The sequence below is a fragment of the Pecten maximus genome, chromosome 11 (genome assembly GCF_902652985.1).
Source record: "Pecten maximus chromosome 11, xPecMax1.1, whole genome shotgun sequence".
Taxonomy (NCBI): Eukaryota; Metazoa; Mollusca; class Bivalvia; order Pectinida; family Pectinidae; genus Pecten; species Pecten maximus.
The window spans coordinates 28,577,735-28,585,069 of NC_047025.1; the positions used below are offsets into that span (position 1 = coordinate 28,577,735).

Genomic DNA, 7,335 nt, shown 5'->3' on the forward strand with positions numbered 1-7,335 from the left:
CCTATGAACGTCAGCACAAACGATACTGATTTCATTTTGATAATTTTAGGAATTATCATTTTACAAAAAAAAAAAACACATTTGCATTTTAAAGTGGTGCTTCAATAACGGTTTGAATGAGAATATATCTAGGCAAGTTTTAACAAAAGCACCGTTGAAAATTTAAAACGGCACGTACAAGTCAATAACACAACTCTGTTAGGTTAAAAATTACTCGATATAAAACACGAGTATCAAACTATTGTAGATTCCTCGTGATTTATTATGTTAACACTTGTTCTAAACGGTGTTTTATGTTTTCGTGTCCAAATTCTATCTCCCTCAAACCAGTGACTGACAGGTATCTGGACATGTCTTATTGCAGAAAACAAGTACCATAAGTTCAGGTCATATCATGGGCCAAGTTTGGTCAAGTGTTATTGGTTCAGGCCGCTGACAGTGTGGCGATAATATACATACCCACGTGTTGTGTTAGAGATATATACATATCGTATTGTTATGTAGATAACAATTGGGCAGATGGACTCTCGTGAGTTCTTCTTTGCGTACGTGACGAATGACGGAGGTTATAGAAGACTTGATGTTTTGCCTATATAGGATGTTGCATATCAGTATTACAACGTCATCACTTTCTCGATTTAAAGTGATTAGTTGTTACTCTGTTAAAAGTAGATGGTGAATTTTGTGTGTGTATTTTTTCTTTTTCTTTTTCTTTTTCTTGTGGAAGAGGGGGGGGGTTTGGTTATAGGGTCACAGGGGCATGTCTAATACTATATCAAAAAATACCTTTTTTATAAATACTTTATATATAGGTATATCTGGCTATTTTTGATACAAAACTAGGCATGATCCTGTGATTGGATTGCACAAATGACACATTAGATATAAGCACATTTGAACACATATTGAGAGTTACATGTAGATATGTTAGAGCCAAAAATTATGCATACCGCTGTTTCTTCCTTCTATAGGGGCTCGTCAGTGATGTTAGGGACATCATACCGCTGTTTCTCCCTTCTAGGGACTCGTCAGTGATGTTAGGGACATAATACAGCTGTTTCTTCCTTCTAGGAGCTCGTTAGTGATGATAAGGACATCATACAGCTGTTTCTTCCTTCTAGGGACTCGTCAGTGATGTTAGGGACATCATACCGCTGTTTCTTTCTTCTAGGAGCTCGTCAATGATGCTTAAGACATCATATATGTTTGGGGGGGGGGGGGGGGGGTGTTTTGTTTTGTTTTGTTTTTTTCCTTCTTGGGGCTCGACACTGATGATAAGAACATCATACAGCTGTTTTCTCCTTCTACGGGCTCGTCAGTGATGATAAGGACATCATACCGCCGGTTTTTTTTCTTCTAGGGGCTCGTCAGTGATGCTATAGACATCATACAGTTTGTTTGTTTTGGTTTTTGGTTTTTTTTTTCGAGGGGTTTTCTTCTTTTCTGGGGCTCGTCAGTGATGTTAGGGACATCATACCGCTGTTTCCTCCTTCTAGGAGCTCATCAGTAATGCAATAGCGATCGAAAAGGTTGGGGGTGTTTTGGGGGGGGGGGGGGGGGGGGGGTTGTTTTTTTCTTGGGGCTCGTCAGTGATGATAAGGACATCATACAGCTGTTTCTTCCTTCTAGAGGCTCCTCAGTAAAATCTGCATTTATCACATGATTTGTTTTCCTTGATTCTCGGCTGGAGACATCATACAGCTGTTTCGTCTGCTAAGACTCGTCAGTGATGATTAGGACATCATACAGCTGTTTCGACCTTCGAGCACTTTTCAGTCATGCTAGGTGCATCATTTAGCTGATTCGTGATTGCTAGGGGCATCACACAGCTACTTTGTCCTTCTATGACTCGCCAGTGATGCTAGGGACATCACATAGCTGTTTTGTCCTTCTATGACTCGTCAGTGATGCTAAAGACATCATATATCTTTTTAGTCCTTCTAGGGCTCGTCAGTGATGCTAAAGACATCATATATCTTTTTGGTCCTTCTACGACTCATCGGTGATGCTAAGGACATCATACAGCTGTTTCGTCCTTCTAGGTCTCGTCAGTGATGCTACGGACCTAAAGTGTGATTATCCAAAGAAAAGTTGGAAAAATTAAAATTGTCCTGAAATAACGTTAAGATATAGAAGAGGTGGTACAATAGTTCCATAATTGAATCATTTGTGTTAATGTTAAATAACTTTTTAAAGGGGTTCTGTTTCATTTGACGTCATTACATGACAGATGATAGAAAGAATAAAAACAGTTGAAGGTGGCCGCTTCCATGATAAAACAATATAGATTCTTCCCTTGACCCGAAAACAATTAAAATTTCCTTTACGTCTTTCAAGGCGGATTACGATACGTCTCGTAATCATGGTCTGATACAGAGCAGTATCACGTTTTTAAAAAAGTGTACTTCAATCTTTTTATCAAACATATAGTGCAGAATCGCCAAACAAAACAATTAAGTATTTGTCTTTAGATATTACTATTCCATTGATGTAATTTTGAGAATGTATGTATCAGGAATACCATAGTCTAGCACTTAAAGCGTGGCAAACGTGGTTTACCTTGTAATTATGAAATGTATAGATGCTATTCTTATTGTATCATGGTTATTTATATTGTATCTTTGTTATTAAGGTTGTATCGTCGTTATTTTTATTGTATCTTTGTTGTTGTTTTTTGTTTTTGTTTTTATTGTATCCTTGTTATTGATACTGTTGTTGTTGTTGTCGTTGTCGTTGTCGTCGTCGTCGTCGTCGTCGTTGTTGTTGTTGTTGTTGTTGTTGTTCACTTGCGCACATTATGTCATAATATCAATCATGAGTTCTGTCTGTACATATTTTTAGGTACAAACCAATTACCCAAACTCCGTCACAGGGAATATACTTTAACCCGTTTTCTATCATACTCTAACACCTTCAACTTTCTTCCTACCATCCTACCAATGGTTTCATTATTTAGTTCCAGTTGGATCTTTCTACATATGACCGACCGTCGGTTTATAAATGTCTGTGGCAAACATGATAGTTGTCCCGTGACATAAGAGAATATATACTTGTTGTTTCTAGAACTTGTACATGCTTCATTAAATAAAACAATAGTGTTTACCCATAGTGATAAGGTTTTATAAGATAACATAGAAAATACCCAGACATAGAGAAAAATGTATAAATGTCAACAGTCACGTACGAAATTCGACCTTTAATTGGAAATAAATGGCAACTGTAATTCTGTTGTAATATCTCCGAAAGAGACCATGTTGATGAAGGCTGTTTAGATGGGTTACTCTATGTTATCGATAACGAAGACATTACGGACAGAATCAGGACGGTTATGACATAGAGTTGGTGTGTTGACTTTGTTATAGATGTCACGGTGTAGTTGTTACCCCTATAAGTGAACTCGATAATAAAGTTGGCAAATGGCGTTTACTTTAAACATATTTTATTGTAAGAACAAAGGGATTAGGCACAAGTTATTCCAACTTATGAAGCCTTCTCCAATAAACATATTATTATTTACAAACGATGACATAGCTATAATATATAGTAAAATCAACATTTATGGGAAGAAAAGAAAAAAAAACAAAAAAAAACTGAATAATTTAATGTAACATGCAATGTACATAATAAAGATATACAAGTATATTATATTCAAAATCTTCTGCTGGACTTTATAAATGACTGCACATGTTCAAATACATAACAATTTACTTCCAAAGCCAAGTTTTCATTTCCATAAAGTAATAAATTTAAATTTACATGTATGTTTAAGTCATTAAAAGCTTGGAGCATTTCAGCACGGGCAGTTAAATATCTCTGACACTCAAAAAAGAAATGATGGACATTTTCACAAATGGCGTTGTATTTGTTTTGTTTTCATTAATCCGTATATATTTTATCTATCACTCATTTCCTATCTAAAAGTTTTATTTATTTATTGTGCGTTTTGTACCGCTACCCTGCATGACAAATCATTCATTTTATGAGATTTTATTAAAAGAGTCTTAGAAGACGAGTTTTATAAAATATCATATTAAATAAAAGCAAATTTAAGATAGATCTACATTTGAACTTTGAATCAAACAACTCGGGGAAAACACTTACATTTTGTCTGGTTTTAAGTCAAAACGTGGAGGTTTAAGAGCTTGTAAACATAGCAAGTTAACCCTGCATATTACTTATATATACTAAAAATATATATTTGTATTCTATACAACATTCGCAATACAGAGTTGAAGGATAAGTAAACTTGTTTTTCTCTGTTTTTAGACCTGTGAAAACCAAAGTAACCACCTCAAAAAAAAATTAACATTGCAAAATATCATGATTTTTTTTTTACACAAAACGACACAATTCCTTACACATTTTTTTCTGAAATATATTTGACATTAAATATGCTTATCTCAAAGACAGAACTAATCTTGTTTTGATAGATGTTCATCATTAGGATCTTCTGCTATCTTACCTCGGCTGTTCCACCCTATATTTTGCTGTAAATCATGCAGGAAAATTAAATCAGATTTTTGAATTTTCTTTTTTTTTTATTTGAAGTCTGTTTATTCTTCTTCGTGTTGAACATACCGATTATAGCTTCTTTTTTTCTTATCACAATACATGAGTAATCTGATTAACAGAACAAACAAAAATCTCATGGCCAGGCTACCCCAAACAGAGGAAGCCATTTTGTTGTGCCATTTATAAACATTAGGTGGGGGAATTAACTTGATAACAGGCCAATCATGTGATATTATATGCGTCGTGTTATTTCAAAAATACATAATATCCAAAAATTACACAAGTGATTGAATGAGGGGGTTATGCTTATGAACCTCCCCTTGTGTGTGTTAACTTTTGTTCTTGTTTGGTCTATGACGTCACTGGCGAGTCCTGGAAGGATTCGTCGCTCCGTATAGAACCTCCACTCTACAAGTGACTTTACTTGAAAGTAGGCTGCCAGGTATAAAAACAATCTTTACATTTAGCATTAAACTTCAACTGATATAAAGTTTTGAAAATAATAAAAATATTTTATATTATACCCCTATGTCGATGCTACAGCTCCTTCATGAAAGGCGATGGAAGGGAGGCAACTCGAAAGTCCCTGTATTAGACCACTTTTTATGAAAATAAAGACGGCATATATGGAGTTCCCTTTCAAAAACATTCAAAATAAGACCATCGGATCTCCACGAAATTGTTAAATGAAAACACTGTTGTGGTTTTTTGTATTTCAGAATTACATAAGCAAACAAGATCTTGAAAAAATACCACATTGTATAATAATTGTTGAAGAATATATTTTCAATATTATATATATTTTTTAATAAATCATACAATGTGTTGCTTATCAATTAAGCTTTCATTACAACTTTGGAAGAAATATGTGAAAAAAATAATCCGCCGTGCCGTAACAGCGACTGACACAGCTCGCTGCCGTGACCAGGATTCGAACCTGGGTTGTCGCGGCCACAACGCGAAGTACTAACCACTATACGATCACGGCTGTATTGGCGGATACGGTAAGACGGGAAATATATTTTGGTAAACCGTTTCATTGTGTTAACAAATTACTATAACGAATTAGTTATCAATTGTGTTTGTTTGTGCAATAATATCAGAATTGTTTGAAAATGTTAATGGTGAAATTATTCCAAAATAGGAGATTATGAAACGAGTCAAAGAGAAATTATTTATTTAAACGAGGCTCAGGCAGCCTAAAATTAAAAGATATGACAAATTTCATCAAAGACCTCAGAAATGATATATTATCATTTTCACAATTTTTATTTTGCCATTTTAGAGCAAAAAAAAAAAACATTATTTACCAAGTCTTCTAATGTTCTTCGTGCAAAGCGTTTTCTTTTTTTTTTTCAATCTTGACGTCATATAATAAATGTTAATGTGTTAAAATCACTTTATACGAGTAGACGTTATGGCAAACGTATTACATTGACCTGCTCACTAAAAAGCCTTTAATCACATGATCAAAATAATAAGTAATGATACATTTTAACAGTTTACTTACTTTAAACAATTATCCTACAGGATATTTTATCTAAAAATAAAGTCATTGCAATACCTGTATTGTGTTTGAAATATTAGATAGCTACATTTACAAAATGTGTTAAGGATACTAATTCGATCAATACGGACTCTTCTGGTATAATAATTATCAATACATCATTTTTAATATATTTCTTAATTAATAAATAAATAAATCATTAATTAAAAATGTAAATAAACAAAATATGATCATCAACTTGGGTTTCTTTTATGAAAATTAAAGAAAAAATAATCCACCGTGCCGTAACAGCGACTGACACAGCTCGCTGCCGTGACCAGGATTCGAACCTGGGTTGTCGCGGCCACAACGCGAAGTACTAACCACTATACGATCACGGCTGTATTGGCGGATACGGTAAAACGGGAAATATATTTTGGTAAACCGTTTAATTGTGTCAGAGACCTATATACTAGTATATAGGTCTCTGATTGTGTTAACAAATTACTATAACGAATTAGTTATCAAATGTGTTTGTTTGTGCAATAGTATCAGAATTGTTTGAAAATGTTAATGGTGAAATTATTCCAAAGTAGGAGATTATGAAACGAGTCAAAGAGAAATTATTTATTTAAACGAGGCTCAGGCAGCCTAAAATTAAAAGATATGACAAATCATCAAAGACCTCAGAAATGATATACAAATGTATTATCATTTTCACAATTTTTATTTTGCCATTTTAGAGCAAAAAAAAAACATTATTTACCAAGTCTTCTAATGTTCTTCGTGCAAAGCGGTTTTTTTTTTAGTCTTGACGTCATATAATAAATGTTAATGTGTTAAAATCACTTTATACGATTAGACGTTATGGCAAACGTATTACATTGACCTGCTCACTAAAAAGCCTTTAATCACGTGATCAAAATAATAAGTAATGATACATTTTAACAGTTTACTTACTTTAAACAATTATCCTACAGGATATTTTATCTAAAAATAAAGTCATTGCAATACTTGTATTGTGTTTGAAATATTAGATAGCTACATTTACAAAATGTGTTAAGGATACTAATTCGATCAATACGGACTCTTCTGGTATAATAATTATCAATACATCATTTTTAATATATTTCTTAATTAATAAATAAATAAATCATTAATTAAAAATGTAAATAAACAAAATATGATCATCAACTTGGGTTTCTTTTATGAAAATTAAAGAAAAAATAATCCACCGTGCCGTAACAGCGACTGACACAGCTCGCTGCCGTGACCAGGATTCGAACCTGGGTTGTCGCGGCCACAACGCGAAGTACTAACCACTATACGATCACGGC

The 7,335-nt window shown here is 33.7% G+C and overlaps 3 non-coding genes across 3 annotated transcripts; all 3 read right to left on the reverse strand.

The window, feature by feature from the left end:
• Positions 1–5,428: 5,428 nt before the first annotated feature.
• Positions 5,429–5,500, reverse strand: Trnah-gug. The gene has a single exon. It is a non-coding gene; the product is annotated as a tRNA-His (tRNA).
• Positions 5,501–6,327: 827 nt separating this feature from the next.
• Trnah-gug lies at positions 6,328–6,399 on the reverse strand. Its single transcript has one exon. It is a non-coding gene; the product is annotated as a tRNA-His (tRNA).
• Positions 6,400–7,263: 864 nt separating this feature from the next.
• Trnah-gug lies at positions 7,264–7,335 on the reverse strand. The gene has a single exon. It is a non-coding gene; the product is annotated as a tRNA-His (tRNA).